Below are 20,773 nucleotides of genomic sequence, written 5' to 3'. Positions count from 1 at the left end.
ACTGGCCTTGTTATTTAGCATTTTTTTGGCTCATTTTATGTATGTGTAAAAAGTAATTGTTGCGAGTGCAAGTGGTAGCCTATATAAACAAAGCTGCGCGCCATGTTTCTGGAAATAAAAACTTAAACCTGTTTGGTTTTAACTGGTTTTCCAGCCTGATTTTTTTCTTTAGTCAGCCTGTGTCAGAGACCAACTGAACACCAGCTTTGTCAGCCTCAGAGACCAGGTTTTAGCTTTTTACTTCTGAGGAATTAGCGAAAAGCTAGCCTGCTGCTTTGCCTGAATGTGTCTGGGTCTGAAACAAGCGTGATTTTACATTTGTGCTTTTGCCATTTCATATCGGTAGGCTACTATTATTAAAAATCGCGTGCAAAACAATCCTCCGTTTTGCTGAACATACGAATACAACTTACATTTAACTTGTAGCATGCGAGTTCGGCGGAAGTAAAGCTTTGCGGACGGCATCTGTGCTGTTGATTGCTAAATAATACAATCTCATCCCTCAGTTAAAATTACAGCTAATTTGACCTGTAATATATGGTTGCTATTATCATCCAATCCTCCCCTCATTTTATTTCTTCTATCATGCGAAGAGGCCGTGGGTAGACGCTTATCCTATTTCTACGCCGCAGACAAGGACAGCAGCTGGAGGACAGTTAAGCTTCACAGCTCAAATAACACGCATTTCTGTATTAAATAATTAATATAACCACATGAACAAAAGCTCCAAATTTTAACCATCTGTTTAACTGTTTTTATTTTTTGCATGCCAATATGCCATTAAGACCTTGAATGTCTTGTTATTAAGAATATAATTGAGGACACTTTCTTCAAAGCTTATTGACATTTGTTCCCGGAGGACTTTACTATGGTGTCAGCAGCTCTTACAAATGATCTTGTCGGGTCTAATACAGGGCACTGATAGCAAGCGACCGTGCTTATGAATACAATAGGCATTCTTGCTTAGAGGTTTTTGCTTGTGTTGGACTAATTTGCTGTGTTTAGCGGTGGATATTTAGCTGTTTTATCCAAAACCGCCATCTGAAGGCCTCCTCTTTTGGTATCTTCTTTTACATTGAAATTATTAGGTTCAGATTTCACCTCAGCGGCACAGCCAGTGCTCTCTAATCTCATTTAACAAGCTGACATATGGCTGCTAACACAATACTCTCATGAAACCCTCCACTCCGGCCTCCAGCTTCACACTTTAACAGACTGCGGTCGGCCCTATAACATTTCAGAGGGCTTAATGTCATTTTCGGTGTGCTTGTGCATATGCATAGGCGGGAACACAGGTTTAGACGCTGGCGTTTTAGAGTGATTTAATGCAGGACTGAGGCATGCATCGCTGTTACCATTACTTGAGGTGTTCTTCAGGACCCCTAAACCGTCCACTTGTGACTCATCTTAAAAATACTCTAGACTTAAAATGATGAAGCCAAGATATATCAAGAGACCAGAATATTAATAATAATGATATACTTGTGGGTGGACTCTTTTGACTTGGACCAGTAAGCAAACATTCTAGCAACCACACAGAGCACCCTAGCAACCGCATGGCAAAGCACTGGAAAACACACACAACCCCCTAGCATTAGTCTTGAGTTTGCACATAGGTTAACTTTTTGATACCGGTATGCAGTGAGAGATACATTTTTGATTAGGGTTAATGAGGTCAAGCCCTATGAAGTGTGCTAGAAGACAAGAGTGCTGAGATCCACACATTAATGTGTAGGAAATCCAAGATGCTCCATGATTGCTGCTATGGTCTACATATCCAGGGAGACATCTGTGGCTGCCGCAGTGACAGCTGGAACTCCGCGGAAGATCTCTGAACATGCTTTTCCCAGGCTGCTCTGTCAGTGTGAAACTCAGATACTCTTACAAAAACCGTCTCTTAGTCCTTAATGGAAATTGTTGATCAAGTCACTCAAAGAAAGCCGCCATCCTCTCCGCAAAACACCCCACCCCCAAACACACATTCACACCTACTTGTATAGACACTAAATATTTACTGTCTCAGCACACACTCTCAAATGTGCAAAAACCATAAACACATGCCCACTTTTAGCGCTTGTGCAGGCAGTTGGTCTGCGAGATCAAAGTGACAGTGACGGCAATTTGGAAGCCATGTTTGAGAGATGATCTGGCTCTGCTTCACAGGGTGGAAGAGTGTAAAAATTCCTGCTCACGAATCTTCAGCTGATAACTCGACTTTCCTCACTCGAGTGTGTTCAAGCGAGTAGGCCAAGAGCCGAGGGGGGTGGGGGGTGGCATTTGGGGAAATAGTGAACCACTGATTATGACTTTACACGTCAATGACAAACAAGGCTGATGAAAAGACTTTACGTAAAGGTGTCTCGTTGCAGTGTACAATCCCGGTGAACTTAAAGCCACTGTAAAATGCTGAGGAATATTAATTAACAGCATGCACTTCTTGTGTGGTTGGGATTGGGGGGTAAATGTTGTTATTACGCCTTATTTTCTGTTATTACTATGTAGTAAGTACATGAAATATGTGAAGATTTCATTTGCAAAAACAGATAACTCGGTTTTTAACAGTTCTGAAAAATCGTGTTTTTTTTCATTGTACATTCCAATTAATCATTTTTTTGGACTAGGTTAAAAAATTACAACAATAAAACACAATAAATAGTTAATAAATAGAGCTATCTGTTTTTGCAAAGGAGCAATTCTCAATCTAAAAAATTGTACTTTAAATGTGTGCCATTATATGTATATATGTGTGTGTGTGTGTGTGTGTGACAAGATATGTCATGATTTTAGGGTAGTTATACAACCTTCAACTGCAAGCCATGGTGCTGTAACATATACACATGTCTGAAAATGATGAAAATCATGTTGATAATCTTTATGCATGTGTACTGTTGTTATAGAGAAGAGAAGAGAAGAGAAGAGAAGAGAAGAGAAGAGAAGAGAAGAGAAGAGAAGAGAAGAGAAGCGATCACATGTCTGGTTGTCATAGTGCTGAGCGTTGCATTTATTTTTCTGTGTTCGACTGTGTTTAGTAGAGCCCATTACTTGAATTCTTAACATTTCCACAAATAAGTGAATTCCACAGAGGAGGCCAAAGGAAACACAGACCTCAAACACTGGCATGTTTCTCTCTTGTTCTCCCCTTCTCTCCTAATGTGCACATTTGTCATGCCCCAGTATTATAATAAAGAAATAAATGTAGCTTATCGAATTCAGCTTCATCCATAGACCCTCTGACCACCACAACCACTGACCGCCATTGTCATCTTACAGCCGGAGCAAACCAAAGTCAACAGGGCTTTTTTGGGAAATGTTCTTTTTAGAAGCTTGATGAGTTTCAGAAGGACAGAGATATCTAAGATAGACGCTCTCGTTGTTTCTGTGGTCAGACTGTTTACATCAGTCAAAAATATTCCAGGGTGGTTAAGTAAACTTTTAATCTATAACCAGTAGTGAAATCTCGAAACAGCTGCAATTTTAAACCAGGATAATATTTTGTTTTCTATTTCTGCCAATGTCTATTTGTTTGTCTTCCCATGCCTGCTTTGGCTATGCAACATTTTTGCATATCTTCTATATGCGACTGCCTGTTGCCAGGTTCTCAGAATATACAAATAAAATACATTTTATGAGCATGTCTGCTGAACATTTTAAGCAGACGCCTCGGAATTAGATAAATCAATTCCTTTAAAAATGAATGTTTAAATTGTAACGATGGAGCACTTGTAGTGTTTTTAAAATGAAGAAAAACTGTACTTGCAGATAATACATATAATAGCCATTAAACAAATAGGCCACTCATCTGTATGAACTACTGAATGAATAAGAGCCGTTCTCAGGAGCGATGGGGGTCCCACCGATGTGCTCTATGGTATAACTTACCTCATAAAAATGTTGTCCAGGGCCCCAAGATTTTAAGCGATCGCCCTAATGGGAATATATTCGGCAAACCTCGAACAATAATTACACTCTGCTGCACGCTGTCAGACCTAACATAGAGATATCATTACATGTGCAAATTTACTTAAAACAAACTGCAATTTCCCGCTTATGTGGTCCAGAGGTTTGGCCCAGACATCTTTGCATGAGCCCTAGGAAACGAGGGAGTGAAAAGAGAGAGAGGTGGAAAGAGAAAAATGGACATGGGAATTAAACTAGACCTAACGACAGGAAAAAGTAATTAAAAATATATCCCATTTAATGAAGAATAGAAAGTTTGATTGGCGATATGATAACCAGGTGAGATTGTTTTTCGGATTTTAAGATCTTACTGCGTTCCCTGTCAGTGATGTCATTCGATGAGTTTAACAGTGTGGCAACCTGGAAACGTCCCAAAAGTACCGCTGCTGTTATCTGTCTCTCTGTTTGATTTAAATTTATTGTCCATACTTTCAGTGTAATTTATTGTGCCGTTATTAGATTTAACGCACTGTAATTTATCTCCTCAGACTGTCTCGCGTATCTTTTTCCTCCCCTCCTTACGTTAAACCAAGTCAAGTAAGCACTATATTTTATTAACAGTAATTTTAATTTACCTGACACTGTAATCCAAACTTGCATGCACTGTAATAAATAAATCTAAATCTTGTAGACATTTCCTTTAACCAAAAAAACACAACAATGCAATGCTTAAAAAAAAACTAAAAAAGGTAAAACACCTGTGAAAAATCCATAGAAAATGTCTTCGTTGTAAAAATAAATTAATTCATTAAAAAATAAAATTTAATAAAAAAGATGATGCTCACACTCCAGTTTGGGGTCCAATTGGACCATTAAACTAAATATTAAGTAATATTTTTACGAAAGATTTTTTTTGTGTGTAGTGCACCCCGGAGCACACTGAGGTTAAAGGTCAAGTGTGAACCACGGTGCCCAACAGAACTGCAAAAATAAAAAATGAAATGAAAAAGTGATGCTTTAGTGCTTTTCCAGGCAGGCGAGCTGCTCTTGCAAGCCAAAGGAGCCCATCATCCTTTAACTGATATTAGCATATTTTGGTCTAGGTTGGTCCTTCGATGCAAGTATATGGGATTTTGTTCAAATGCTTGTTTGTTTCGCTGTTTGTCTGATTGCTTAGAAAAGTAATAGCACACATTTTCAGCGAGCCATACATCTTTTTTTAATTTTTACACAAGTTAGACGCTTTTGCCTGCTTAGAAATCAGTATGCTCAGGAATGCTGAATCTATAAATCCACTGCATATTTGGTATATTTGTATATTTTACCCTTCAGATTTGTATATAGCGTTTTGCTTTGTATGTGAGCTCAGCTCATCATGTGGTTTCTGGTATGAGTCGCGCTGCCTTCGCATGTCCAGACTCCCATGTGCCTATTGAAAATGCCTCGGTGATGAGACCTATGTTTAGAGCTACTGTAAGTTAATATGTTAGTCATATTTTTAGGTTTCTCTGACATGTGGTCATCGCTGGCTTCGCACTTTCTTTGCACTTGCTTTCTGTCTGCTTTGTTGGCCCCTACTTGACCCTTGGCATTCATAAAAAATGAAACACATTGTTTTTTCACGTTACAGAACGTTTCTGATAGGACGTTCATGCTGTTGTTTACCTAAACTGAAACAAAATAACAGAATAAAGTGAAATGAGGAACACTGAAATGAAAAAGCATGAAAAAATGCCAATGCATTCCAGAGAGTTTTTGCGCTCAGAAGAACTCTCCCTCTCTCTCTCTCACACACACACACACACACACACACACACACACACACACACACACACACAGACACAGACACACACTGTACACAGATGTTGGTCTGGGTCTGTCTGACAGTAGTGTATTTATCTCATCTGAACACAATTCCTCTGTGTCCACTTTTCCATTTTTCCAGACCAAATCATGGTGGGGACTTTCCATTGACAAATGTTTTATATGAAATTATATTTTCACCCTAACACTTTTACAGAATTTTTTAGATTCAATCATTTATTCCTCATCATTCATCATTTATTCAGTAAAGATACACAGTAAGAAAAAAAAGTTGAGTAAAAGTCTTTTTTTGTGTACAAACCCTTTCATCTCATCTCGTCCTTCATTGACTCTGCAACTAAATATGGGTGTATGTAACAGAAATCTTTAACAGAGATTTTCATATGATCCTACATAAACATATTAGGAAACCATATATATACAAATCTCCAGAGAACATATTTCCAATTAACATGACTTTTGTCCAGGTGAGGTCGGCTGCAGTTCTTCTCATTGGAGGGTCATCAATGTCTCTTCATGTCTGTGCTTGAAAAATGGTGGCAGAAACCATTAAATATAAAGCGTCTTATGAATTACTTAAAGACATCTTAGCACTCAACAACACATGTCTCAGCATGCTTTAAGTGACCTGGGATCTTGAGTGCCTTTGTCACATATTGTACACACGCTTTTAGTTCAGGAAGTCAAATAAAGATGGTGTTTTAATTTGTTGATCATTTGTCAGTGTCCAAATAAACCGAATGCCGATATGCTCTTGAAAATATAAAAAGTTCACCTGTAAATAAAAATGTGCAAAAACAGGCACTATACTATACTGTACTACTACACTATACTACTAAAATGCATCTCAAACCATCTCTTAAAACCAGAACTGTGCCTAATTTTTGCCTTCCTTTAAATATTAATCAATGCAATGTCAGAGTATAACAAGCAAATCCTCGAACATCAACAAGTTTATGTAACTCTGCAGCGATCCGGTTTAAGTTATCTAATACGGTTCAATCACGGATTCATTTTTGAGTGTCCTTATTTCACTTTAGTGCAACAGAGAGAATGAGACATTCACATGCAGGACGTGCTATTTCAGCCCAGCTCACCGCAGTGTTTCGTTTGAGATACCAAAAACTCAAAGAGTCAAAGATCCATATCTCCGGATGGATGCATTTCCAACCACAGACCTACTGTATAATTTCCCCTTTAATCTTCTGACATCGGCCCCCAGCACAGAGACCTGTGGGCTTTGCCAAAAGACTACAAGTCCGGGTGAAATGAGCTTTAACAGTAGTTCTGCTTTTAACCCGAAACAAGCTTTAGGCGTTTCACCTTCACTTCATTACAAAATTATACAGCTAAAAGAGTTGTCATTTTTTATATAAGTTAGGTAAAATGTGCGTATACGCCAAACAAAAACGAAAACTGTTCACAGATACGCAAAAATGGACTTTGCCATGTTTATGCTACACAATGAGTGGGATTAGGTTTGTGGGGTAGATGTGTATCATATGTAGGCCAATACATTTTCTATCAAAAACTGTGTATTATATGCACACTAAACACGCATGTGTCATATATACACCAAAATCCATTTATTCATATAAATACCACAAGTTTTCGTTTTATGCAGCGTACTATTTATATGCATTTTCATGCATTCGCAAGCTTTTTTTGTTAAAAACAAAATGAACAATTTTTCTAAATAAGACCAACATTTGATATTATATAATCAATTATGAAAGATGAAAACATTATTGTACAATAACAACTGTAATCTTTAATTCCAACCCTGATAACGAATGGAGTAAGAAATGCAGTAGATCATCCAATCTATGCAATCCAAAAAAATGCATGATTACTGCATAAATTATACGAGTAGCACTGAATTATGCAATCCGAAACATAGCCGATAAGTCCCAGGGTTGAGGAAGTGTGTGAGACTGGGGCTGTACATCACATGCTTCAGTCAACAGGCCCGGAGACCCAGGGAGAGCGACGGAGAGCCGTTAAACTCTGGAGCAAGAAACAGATTCATAACTCAGCGCTCATTTAAAGCAGGTTTCTTGTTTACACACCAGCAGCCACACACCAAATTTATCTCGTTTGAGCATTCACACAGAAAGCCAGTTTTGAAATGATGGAGATTTATAGTACAGAAAGTATAGCTGTCAGCCAAAGAAATAAAACTCGCAGATCGACTGTTATTTCAACATTCTATGAGTTAGTTGGTTTGTTAGGCTAATGAAATCAGTGCTGAGCACCTGCATGCCTATTTTCTTCTTCTTCTTCTTCTTCTTCTTCTTCTTCTTGCTGCAATCCGACTGAGTGCACAGCATTGAAGCATGTGCAGCACATGCTGATCTAAACACAGATGAATTTATGACTACGACAATCCAAAATAAGCCTGTGTACGGTGCTTTGGTAATGTGGTAATTAGACGTTGGGTTCAGGAATCTGTAATTTTGCGGTCCTCAGTTTGTCACTGAATCCACCGCACGGCTTCCACGAGTCAAGGCCCAGTGACATACGATTACCACTAAAAACATGGCCTACTGAATGTCTGCTATCACATAAAAGTTTATGGCCTCGAAGGAAATTTCCGCGTTTGATACGAAAACGTGGCTCACCTCTCAATTTGTAACATAAAGTAGTGATATAGTCAACCGAAAGTAATGAAACAGAGCCATTTACGTTTACACGTTCTGATTGTAGACTTGCACTAAACCGGCAAAATTTTAAAAACGTATTTTCTAAATCTGTGAGTGCAGTGAGTTTCCTGTAGTTGTAATATGCAGGATTTTGGCGTTTCCTTCATGCATCAGATAACTTGTTTCCCGAGGTCTGATTGGCATCGTTCAGTAAAGTCAAAGTATGATAAGAACCCATCTGAAAGAAAAGCTGAAATGCGTTCAGACGGATGTGTTTGAATGTTGAAGTCGCCCCTCAGAGACGATGCTATCATACTAAGATGTCTGTCTTACCTTTTGGAAGTTCTAGGCTTATCAGTACACCATTTCCAACCAAGCACTGCTCAGTGGCCAAAGCTGCATATAATATAATATTAATCATATAAACAGCTGCTCAATTGTACATACAGCATACTTGCTTTTATAATGTCTGAATAAATGTTTTAAGTTAATGTTTTAGGTTAAGTAAAAAAGGCTTAAAATGAACTTAAGTATTGAATGAGTCAACTGTAAAGTCGATATGAGCTTAAACTGTAATATATTTCCAGTTACACTTTATTTTGGTAGTCCACTTTAGACGTTATAAGTAACTTTGCAAATACATGTCAACTGATTCTACATGCTTAATAACTAGAATAATACATATATATAGTAAAGTGTTCAAAATAAAGTGTTAAAAGATATTAAGCGGACAGTCTACTAATGCTCTAATGACTGCTAGTTGAGATAGTTGCAAAGTTACTTACTGTTAGTAGAATGTCTAAAGTGGACCATTCATTAATTCTCTTTTTAAAACTAACAATGTTTTTAAAGGACAGGAATTAGGGAAAGAGATTTGAGCTTCGAGATCAACCAATCAAACAAATTGCGAAACAGCCCAAAAAAAAAAAAAAAAATTAAGCAGAGTCTTTGTTAATATATAACACTGGTTCTTTCACAGTTGACAGAGGTGGTGTTGTTGACCTTGCTGTTGAACTTTGGATTGCCCAATCACAGCTTTAAAAACATCTGAGGGTAACAGGATGTCATGTTATTCAGGTACTATTGCACTTCCGTCCCGTCCTCCTTTCTTTATTTCGCTCTCTTTCTTTCCCTTTTTAATCCGCCGCGTTGTCTTATTGTCTCCTTCTTTGAAACTCTTCTTCCTTGCCCTAGGAAGTCTGCGCCGGTTCCGGCAAAACAAACTCTCACTCGCAGACACACCTTCTCAGTCCTTTTATCTCTTCGATCTGTTTCCTGAGCGGAGGATGAGGGCCTTGTATCCCCCGGTCTGTTTGCGTTCAGTTGAGTGTGCTTATGAATGGGGAGAGCAGGTCTGAATCGGTCTTGTTTTGAACGCTTGAACTCCTCTGCTCGTGGGTAGCTTACAAATGACCTGTTCTTCTCCGAGCTGTGACATAATTACTTGCAGATTTCACTGCATGGCACAGCACATATTCACGGTGGAGGTCAAGCCTGAGCTCTGAGCTGAATAAAAGAGACTTTTGAAACATGTTTCATTTAATGGATTTGAGGTTTAGGACGAGGGGGATGTGGGTATTCTCTCTTTTTCTTTCCGTCATTCATTCTCTTATTTGATGGAATGCTAGTCCGGAGGCAATGGAAACGTAAGCGCTTTATGAGTGATAGCCTTTATACTGTATATACAGTAGTACGTGACTCAGGATTATTTGTGTGTGTGTTTCAGTATATATTTCGTTGACTGATATTTCTGGTTATAAGCTAACCTGCTTAGTTTGTGGGTTTTGTATATTAATTAAGTTTTTTTTTCATTTCACCAATTCATTACAAATGTTTTTTTTTTTTTTTTTTATAAAGTGCATTCAAATATTTCTTAAAAGTTTTACATTTCTAATAATGTTCTAGTTTCAATATGAATTGCGTTAAGGTATCTTTTAGCTAATATCATAAATGCTTGTCTGTACATTTGCCAGTACATATTTTAACATAATTATTTAAAAAATATGCATCATAAACTTAACTGCGTCAAACAACTAATTGGATTTAATATAAATTTAAAGGATAATACATTTATACAGAATACAGTATCGTCAAATAATTGCATATTTCTCAGTTCGGACTATATATTTGATTTAATCTGGTGTCATAAAAATATGTACCTCTGTACCTTTACACGAGACTCAAACCTGAGCTCCTCGCCTTTCAAGCACGTCTTTATGCTCCTTGAGCAACCGAACAAATCTATGCTATGATGTTAACGTTCAAAAGCATCCATTTTTAAATCTACCAGCATATTAATGTTGTTTTGAAGTCACATGATATTCTTCAAGTAATTGTGCGTAGTTGTGCCTCTAGTGTTCATTACATATCTTAAATTATTGTTATTATGACTTAAATAGCATTTTTAAGTCAGTGTCCAAAAACATTACATTCAGTTTGCACTCATGTAGATTCTTTCAAATGACATTATTTCCATAACGAGTAGCGTATTTCTTTTTCACAAGGCCGTTTTGTGGAAAAAATAACTGCGCAGGCTTAACATCTAGCAAATTCTGGGCTCTCTTAAAATAAATGCGCCCTACAACGTTTTCATTTTCAGTTCATTTAGTATGGTTTGTAAAACCGTATGTTTTGGTTTATTATTATTAATGGTTTATTTTTATATATTTTCATTGCATTAGCCATTTAGCAGTGCGTTTATTGTCTTGTGGCACCAGCGACGGCTACGCTTGTCAAAACAAAGTATACGCTTTCAGTGTTTCTTATTGTCGAGTAGGGGTTTTTCCCTCTCAGATTATTATTTTGATGAATATCTCCTTCATTGTCTTTTATAACAATGCACAAAAGGCTGCATTTGATGTAGCACCGAATGCCCCGCACCCCTGCCCACAGCGGCTAGTCTTTTGAGGCATGGGTTTCTGTTTCCAATGGTTTGGCAGGCCGGGCTGGATGGTTGCGCAGAGGGACAGAGAGGGGGTCTATGATGGGGTGAAAACTTGCAGCAGCCTTTGGGACAATTACAAGAGAAACAGCCGACGGCTCCTGTGTTTCATATCCCCGCTCCGAACTCCTGCGAGTCTGTGTCTGTTGGCCTGCAGTGAATGCCTGCTTTGTGTTCTCACACCTCATGTAATGAACTGAGGTATTATGGACCGGGTCTGAGGTGTCCGCGCTCACAATAAAGCACACAAGATGTCAATTAGCGCTGCGAGCCAACCTTTCATTCATCCTTTTTTTATTCTGTTTATTTTTGCTGGACGCAATTATTTCTGACACAGCGTTTCATTGGCACGAGTTGTGATGTAAAACTTTAAATTGGCCAGTGATTGGTCTGTTGACAGAGCCGGTCGCTGCGTCCTAGGGGAGCTGGGTTGTGTCGCGTTTCGCTTTTGGACGTGCAATTGACATATTATTGTTCTGTCCAGACTCAAAGCTTGGTAGTTGTAACCTTCCTGTATTGAAAAATCTGGAAGTTAGATGTTCGTTCTTAGGATTAAGTATTCATTAGCATAGTATCACTGTTAAATTCTGGTTACCAAATATAATCCAATACATTTATATGCTTCCCTATTATTAGAACATTATTTGTCCTTTCAAAACATTTCCATATTAACCACATCATAGTTAAGTTTTTAAGTTTTTATCACACGTAGCCAAAAAAAGATGGCAAAAAGACGGCATTACAGTGTAATTACTAAGTAGTAAGTAGTGAGTAATATTAATTATGCAAACCCTATGCATGTATAGGGTTAATTTTAGGCTTAGGGTTTGTTTTAGAGCAATTTTGCATGATATAGCATTAGTATTATTATTGCTATTATTATTATACATGTAATGTGTAACTAAAGTGTTAACAGATAAAACAAAGATAAAGCATAATCAGAAAATTACAATTAAATTACAATTACAATTATCTTATAATAAATGCAATTGATTATTTTTTTATATATAAAATTCTGGACATATCTGTAACAGCTCTTATTAATGTATTTGTTGTTTGTTTATATTTCTTTTATTTTTATCATTTTCAATACATATAACGCTGTTCCTGCATGGTCAGACAAGTGAATATTTCTTACGCTGCACTATACATTCGATTCCAAAACCATCATTGTTTGTAATGTTTAATATGTTTTCTGTTTACGTTGCGTTTGAATAGTGTGTACTATTCTCTGTAATATTTACATGGATTTACATTTCAGAGGACACTGGCTCTCCTGGACCAAGTTTGTAGGTTTAACAGATATGCTATTCCTCCATTACCTCCTTTAATTTCACTCTACCGTTCTGCTATCACTCCTCTGTCCTGTTTTCTCTGGTCAGTCTTTGTAATCTAATCTCTACAGATAAACTGTATCATCCTCTGTCCTGGTGGTTCTTGTCAAACACGTCTGACCTGAAGTCTGCTCGCGCTCTTTAGAAGTGAAGGGATTTACGGGGAAAAGATGCTCATCAGAGTTTTATGTATAAAGCTGAATGCTATCAGTGAGCAAAGCGCTGTTTCGTGCATCAGTTTTCTTTGCTCTCTCTAGATTTTAAAACCTGACTGAAGACAGATGATGGACAGGACCTATCTTATCTTCGGTGCTATAACACAGTGTTTCCTCTCAGGATGGCAATAAAAGGGTACTAAATATTAATTAATAAAATCTCTCTATTTTGTGTGGTCAGATAGCAGTGTCTTTTCTATTGTCTATTGTCACACAATTGTCTATAGATCTCAGTTTGAGACATCTGAGCCCAAGCGCCCATTACTAATTCAAAAAGGTCACTTTAGAACTTGTAAGGAAGTAACGCTGAGTAAAAGCTTATTGTATTACTGTATATTATGTAGAGTATTATGAGAGACCTGCATCTGATACGGCATTCGTTATTCAGATCAATCTCATATTCACAATAAAATATTATATAGTTTCAATGTCGACGGAAATCTCTGGGGTACTATCCTTTCATCTGTTAAAGCTGATTTCTGATGACAGTGCTATTCGGTGCATTTGTTGGCCGTGTCAGTGCTGTTGAAAGTAAAAATAACAACCCTGTTTCAATATAAATATCTTTACTGCTGACTTACTCATAAAAATCAGTCTTTTGTTGCCATCAAATGGCGAAAGAATGTAACTAAAACCACCATCACGAACGCACACACAATTTTTCATACTAAATACTAAAAACAAAACAGGGGTAGTCGCGGCCTAATGGATAGAGAGTCACGGGTTCGAGTCCCAGGTCTGGCAGGGATTGTAGGTGAGGGGAGTGAATAACCAGAGCCCTCCCCACCTCCAATACCACCTCTGAGGTGAGACCCTTGAGCAATGCACCAGACCCCCAACTGCTCCCCAGACGCAGCAGCATTGGCTGCCCACTCTGTGAGTGTGTGTGTGTGTGTGTGTGTGTTCACTGCTGTGTGTTTGCACTCTGGATGCGTTAAATGCAGAGCACAAATTCCAAGTATGGGTCACCATACCTGACCTCAAAATGTCATTTTTGATTCTGCCTTAAGCCAAAACTATTTGCTCTAGAACCAATAATACATTAATGAGACCAAAAACTGTTCTTTAGAGTTAGCCCAAACAAATTATATCTAACATTTTCACTATAGAAACATCAGAGGCAGAGGCAAACTCCAAAAGAGCTGGTCAATTAAGATCATTAGCACTTAATGCACAAAACCAGCAAATTGAGGGTAAAAGTTATGATTTAGGCTGTGAGCTGTACCAGTGGCATGTCTCTGCACATTATGCCGCTGAGACAGTGGAAAAAATCACTATCACACATATCACTGAACCTCCATTGTTTCCTGCCTTCCACAGAGCTCTTAAAAGGATTAAAACCAGGACTCCCCAGTCCGGCGATGATATGCTTTGCAGGGTTTCCCGGAGACACCGACTCTCAGTGTACCATCATGTCTTTTGGCTGCCTACTTGTGTCATGTTTCCAGATAGTACCTGGTTAAGAGGAACGGCTGTCGGCCTGGCACCAGGCAGCGTTACGTAAACATCCCCCCACCTGGCACCCAGCAGTGAATGAGTCGTGAAAGCTGTCCTTCTTTCCAAAAACGCTTCGCAGACATGTAGAGACACACCAGAGTCTTAAAACGTGCCACGTGAACAGGAGAGCTGGTGTCGGAGAAGCCACACTCTCAAAAATAAAGGTTGTTCATTGTCATCTGTGGTTCAAGAATTTGTATTATCCCATGGAACACGTTTATTTCAGATTGTCTTTTTTCTTTAGATTTTGAAAATGCTCTTCACTCTGAGAAAAAAAGGTTACTTTAAGAACTTTTAGGAACCAGAAGTGGTACCAGAAAAAACGTAGCTTGACTGCGATTTGAACAATGCAGTTTGTTGGCTTAAAAGCAATGTTGGGAGTAATGCGTTATGAAAGTAATGCATTACAGTAATAAATTATTTTTTGCAGTAGTGTAAGGCATTACTAATCCATTTTCAGTCATATTTTACACACTTTTTGCCCAAAACTGTACCAAAAAGTAAGCTCCCGTGGTCAGTTAATAGCCACGGGTGGTTTCCAAGTTTGTAAATAAAGACAAAAGACGATTTATTTCATTTATCTCCCTCTTACTGGAGGAAGCTTGTATGTGACGTGGTCGAGTGAAGACGTGTTTATGGCAGGTTTGAGTGCTGCTAGACTACTGACCCGACAGTGGAAAAGAGGCCTGATTTCAGCCTCTGTGCTCGAGGTCTGAGGCTATTAGCCCGGTCTGGCTCGCTGGCCAGTGGAAAAGCGGCTAATTGGTGAAGATGGACACATGCACATTACTTCTGGTTTTCTGTCATCCTTTTTTGCTTTTTCTTAAACATTAATTTTGCCAGTTAGAGTAGATTTAGGCCCTATAGCCCACCCTTTGACACGTGTCTGACAGCTTATCAGAATTACCAGCCTGAGATGTCTTTTTTTCCCTCTTCTACCAAATACTACTGTTTCGGGTATTAAAATATTTCAATTTTGTGCATAATGGCAAAATGCTATTTCATTTAGGGTTAAGTTAATTTAGGAACCACTTGTATTTTTTTCAGGGGAAATGAACCGAGACTCTTTAAAAAGACATCTTTAAATGACCACTTTACAAAATAAAAAAGAAACACATAAATATCCAAAAATAATTAAAAAAATATTTTAAATGCCATTGCAGGGAACCAACAGAATCAATTCCCGAGAACCGTCTGGATAATCCAGATGTCTCTGCCTAATATAAGAAAGACTGGTTGTTTTAGAAAAGCCACATTATTCTAAAAAAGCTGTGCTACTGCGCTACTGAAAAAAAAAGTAGTTAAGTTAGGAGTGCTGCTACTTTAAGTTAGTTTTTATACTTATAAGAGAACAAGGAACAACAGTGTCTTGCCGGCCCCTGCCACCATATGCCAGAAATTATCATACAGATTTGCCTTTGTATCCATTTTTAACACACAGGAGAAGAATCAAGCCTTTATGCGGGCCGGGGTTTCACTGTTTACTCTTCTACCTTCAGGGCCAAAGGACAGAAAAAGAGAGAGAGGGAGACTCTGGTTTGAGTAAATGAAGGGAAAGGTAGAGAACTGTAAGGTACAGAGGGAAGGAAAGGGGTGGAGAGAAGCAAGAAAGGAGTCCTTTGAGTGACAGTAATTTAGAAACCTGTGCTTTTTATGAGTTTCCTGCTCTTAGAAAAACATACAGAGAGAGAAAAGGGGCCCAATTCAAATCGCTTTCTTTGAGCAGGGCTCTCATGGCAGGACGCCGCTCTGCATGTTTGTACATGTGTCTTTAAATTCAATGGGATTTTGCATTGTTTGGGACTTGTTAAATATAAAGCACAAGTTAACAGTATCTTTCAAAATGAGTATGTACTCCATGGTGCAAAAAAGAGGATGTTTTGCAGAATGCACAAGCTTCTCGCTTTACGTACAATGATAAATAATTGCATAAATGGTGATGCCATAAATCTTGTGCATTAAATTAGACAAGCTTTTCAGTTTACAACATTCCATACTGATGATATTTTATATTGTTAAGGTCAAATTCATGCATTGTTTCCAGATTATCTTAAAGCTTCTTAAAGCACATTCTTTTTCACATATATTGACTGCATCTAGTAATGACTAATATGGCCGATAAAACCGCATATTAAGCTTAATATCCAAGTAGAGAGGATCTTCGTAATCAAACATAATTTTAGAAACATACTTTTGGATCAAAGATGATGATAATAAAACACACGCCTGACTGTCATGATATATATATCCCCATCATATCTCTTATGCTTGGTGACAGCTATCACTGCAGCCAAGAATTTCTGTTCTAGGTTTAAATTTTTTTTAGTTTTGTGTAACATAAGGAGGAAGTAAATGCTTTAGTTTAGTGGTTTTCCACAATGCCTTCAAATGCATAAAACAACACGATTCACCTCCAAGGCTAACAACTCGTCTGGTTTGAAAAATGTTATGTAAAAGTTGTAAGAATGACTAACGAAAATGCTGCAGCGATCCAGCTCCGAACGGCTGCATTGATTGATTCGTATTTTCATGTTCAGTAAGGAGACACAGTTATGAGTTTGTTTCCCCGTGGGTCTGAAGCTGAAGACCAGGAAGAGTTTGTGGATTTGAGGTTTTGAGAACCCCTCTGACCCACACTCCCCTGTGTTTCCAGGCCTTCGTTTTTTCGGAGCCCCATGAAAGGAAACACTGGATAAATTATCGGCCGTTCTGAAGGCAACCTTGTTCCTCAGAAAAAGGGGTGAAAAAGTGAACCTAGTGATATTTCCGCATTCACTCTGTCCCACTGGTTCTTGTGGATAAATGAAAGAGGTCCAAACAAGTGTGTGTGTGCAGAGGTGACTGTCAGTCCGCTCAGTTTGGCATGTCTCGTTTGCTGTATGATTGATGGCATCATTGGTGTGTGTGCCTGTGTATGTGTGTGTGTAATCTTACAGCATGCCCAGGGGCCCTGGTGGCAAACACATGTGCCATGTGACAAAAACACAAGCCTCACTCTCTTGCTATTGAAATCAAGATATGTACAAGAAGTGCTGGGCACCAGATTTCATTAAACTGCAGTTACTGTACATTTTCTGAAATAGCAACACCTTGGTAGTTTCCAAGGTGTTGCTATTTCAAACACACTAAGGCATTCTAAGTGCCTAAAAGGGTGTCACTGTGTGGTTGCTAGGGTGCTTTGGGTGGTTGTCTGGGTGTTATCTTTTCAAACACACTAGGGTGTTCTGACTGATGGAAAATGTGTTTCTGTGTGGTTGCTAGGGTGCTTTGGGTGGTTGCTATCTCAAACACACTAGGGTATTCTGAATGGTTAAAAGTGTGTTGCTAAGTGGTTGCTAGTGTGTTTTTGAGTGGTTGCCAGGTTGTTTCTATGTCAACCTGAATGCATGTTCAGACCGATTGATAAGGTTGATAGGGTGTGTTATTTCAGACCCCCAGACTGGTTGAAAGGGTGTTGCTGTGTGGTTGCTGGGGAGCTTAGGGTGGTTGTTAGGGTGTTGCTATTTCAACCACACTAGGGTGTTCTGAGTGAGTAAGGTTGCTATGCATTTGCCAGACATATTGTGCTGTTTCTATGGGGGTTTTGTAGTTGTTTTGGTAGCTGCAATGTCAACTACACATTTTTGAATGGTTTAAGACGTGTTGTTGTTTGGTTGCTAGGCTATTATTGTGTGTTTTGTCAGGGTGTTGTTAAGTCAACTACATTCAAATATTTTGAGTAGTTAAAAGGAATGGTGCAATGTGTTTTTTATGATTTTTACTAGTTGTTGGTGGGGTGTTTCTATATGATTGTTAGGGTGCTGCTTTAATGTCATTAGGATATTTTGTGCAGTTTATCGAAAAATAAAGTCTGTTATGGGTGGTTGCCACATACGTTATGTTGGTGCAAAGGTGTTCAGGGTGGTTGGTAGGGAATTTCTATGCAATTGCAAGGATGTTTTAGGTGGTGTCTGTCATGTGAACCCCACTAGGGTGTTCTGAGTGGTTAAAAGGCTGTTGTTCTGCTTTTGCTTGGGTTGTTACCAGGGCATTCCTATGTCAACCAGTATTTTGATTAGTTGAAAGAGTTGTTACTACATGGGTGTTTCTATATGTCCTATGAGGTTGGGGTGTTCTCTGTAACTGTCAGGGTGTTGTTATGCAGTTTCTGGTGTTGCTTTAGGGTGTTTTGAGTCTTTTCTAGGGACATAAAAAAATGTTTTGGGTGGTTATCAAAATATGTTTTTTGAGAAGTTTTCTGGTTGGTGGAGAATTGCAATGTAAAAGGTGGGGGTAACTAACAAACTAACAACTGCTTGTTCTCTATGGTTACCCACGTCTCGATTTTTCTCGGATTCTGTGGAATTCAACATGGTTAGCAAACGTGGATGCAAGGATGCAATGAATTATGCAAAAGAAAGTCGTTTGAGGTTTTTTCCAGGGTGTTGCTCTGCAGTGTCTTAGGTTTCCTGGGGGTTGGTAGGGAGTTGCTATGTAATTGTTAGTGTTGTGAGCAGTGGATGATCTTTTTAATGCTGCATCCTTATAGTGGCATGCAGACATGTGCTGTCTGTCTCTGTGTTTAATATAGTTATTGCTCTCCGAGTGGATCCTGTACTGACAGCATAAAGAGCCTTTAACACTGACACCTCTCCTGGCCTGTGATGCAGGTTAACAGCAACTCTCTGGATCTGTCTAAAGGGGCCGTTTGTCATTCAGTAACTAAGCGCCAGTCTTCTCTGTTGGGCCCCATGTCGGGATGTCTTCCCCTTGGGCCACCTGACTCTCCCATCCATCCACACGTTATTAATAGGCCTTGCATGGCTCGACAGAAGCGCTAACAATCCGTCGGGGGTGGGGTGCGTGTGTGATAGTAAGACTACATACAGGGGTCTTACTTGGAGGGCTGGGGTACATCATGGGTTCAGGTGTGTGTATGTGTGTTTGGATGGGGTCATTTATTTTAAACTTTCTGTGAAGATAGCCCCTGTCACACAGTCTGTGTCCTCTAATCGTCCCAAGGCAACTGTCTGGACACTACGTATTACATTCACAATGCACTGTCTGCACACTTCACTTCACCAAGTATATACACTACTTTCAAAGGTTTGGCATCAGTAAGATTTTTGATGTTTTTAAAGACTTGTGCTCATAAATGCTGAAATAATTTGATTAGCAATGCAGTGATATTGTGAAATATTTTTACAATTTGATAGAATGGTTTTCTATTTTAACATTCTTTAAAATATAATTTATTTCTAATACAAAACTGAATATTTATCAGCCATACTCCAGATCCTTCAAAAATCATTTTAACGGGCTGATTTAATATCAATGTTTGAATAAATATTTATGAATAATTATATGAATAAATGTTAAGAACAACAGAATAGATTTTTTGTAACGTTATATACTCCAACACTCAGAGGTTTGGGGTCAGTACAATTTTCTTCTTTTTTTTAAGATATGAATAGGCTTCTTTTATTCAACAATACTGTACAGAAGTACATTATTAGAAAAGATTTCTATTTTGAATAAATGCTGTTCTTTTTAACCTTTTAAGCAGCACAACTGTTTCATACACTTAATAAATCAGCATACTAGCATGATTTCTGAAGGGTCATATGACAGAGAAGAGTAAAGGCTGATGAAAATTTTTAGCTTTGCTTCGCGGAATTAAAATTGTGTTTTAAAATGTAAAATAAAACATACAACAAATTTCACAATACTACTGTTTTTGATTATTGTTATTTTTAGAATGTTTTATCTTTATCTATAAAAATGCATCCTTTATGAGCGGAAGAGACTTATTTAAAAACGTAAAAAAAAAATCTACATCTCCCAAACTATTGAATGCCAGTGTACACTACGGATCTACTCATAAGAGAAAAAAAAGTATTCCACAAGGATGCATTAAATGGATCAAAAGTTACACTAAAGACGTATTTGTTAGAGAAATTTTAATTTGAAATAAAAGCTGTTCTTTTCAGTTTTCTATTCGTTAGACTTTTGCCATTAATTAAATATTCTTGAAAAATTGCATCACATTAAAATATGTATTAGTTTTAATAATATGTCATTTTCCTTAAGGCATAATGTTACTGTATAAAGAATCATGTGACATGGAAGAGCAATTATTGATTTAAAATAATGTCTTATATATATATTACAAAAAAACTGTACTTAATTATATACACTATATTACAGTTATTTTCAATTATAATATAATAATATTTCACAATATTACAGTTTAGCTGTGTCCAAATAAAACAGCCTAGCTGAGCATGAAGGAAAACCACAAAGAAAACTTACTGACTTCAAACTTTTTTGATTTTTATCATCTGCCAGGTAAAAAGTTGTCGACCCTGGCACCGGTAGAAACAAGACCTATAAATAGAATATTTTCATAATGCCACTTTTACCGTAATGAAGTCTTTTAAAGGT

At 38.0% G+C, this 20,773-nt stretch overlaps 2 long non-coding RNA genes across 3 annotated transcripts; one reads left to right on the top strand and one right to left on the bottom strand.

Annotated features, from left to right (window-relative positions):
- Positions 1 to 7,285: 7,285 nt before the first annotated feature.
- Positions 7,286 to 9,249, bottom strand: LOC122362586. 2 transcript variants are annotated; one of them, XR_006253135.1, is made up of 3 exons: positions 9,149 to 9,249; positions 7,977 to 8,759; positions 7,286 to 7,728 (listed from the first exon to the last, which is right to left on the bottom strand). It is a non-coding gene; the product is annotated as an uncharacterized LOC122362586 (long non-coding RNA). The 2 variants fall into 2 exon arrangements; XR_006253134.1 differs by lacking the exon at positions 9,149 to 9,249 and having other exon boundaries at positions 7,977 to 9,138.
- Positions 9,250 to 9,254: 5 nt separating this feature from the next.
- LOC122362587 lies at positions 9,255 to 16,248 on the top strand. Its single transcript, XR_006253136.1, has 3 exons — positions 9,255 to 9,440; positions 12,896 to 12,989; positions 14,174 to 16,248. It is a non-coding gene; the product is annotated as an uncharacterized LOC122362587 (long non-coding RNA).
- Positions 16,249 to 20,773: the final 4,525 nt, after the last annotated feature.

This window comes from Puntigrus tetrazona, chromosome 18, assembly GCF_018831695.1.
Source record: "Puntigrus tetrazona isolate hp1 chromosome 18, ASM1883169v1, whole genome shotgun sequence".
NCBI lineage: Eukaryota > Metazoa > Chordata > Actinopteri > Cypriniformes > Cyprinidae > Puntigrus > Puntigrus tetrazona.
Note: the sequence above shows the minus strand (reverse complement) of the source record. Positions and strands in the feature narration are given on the sequence as shown.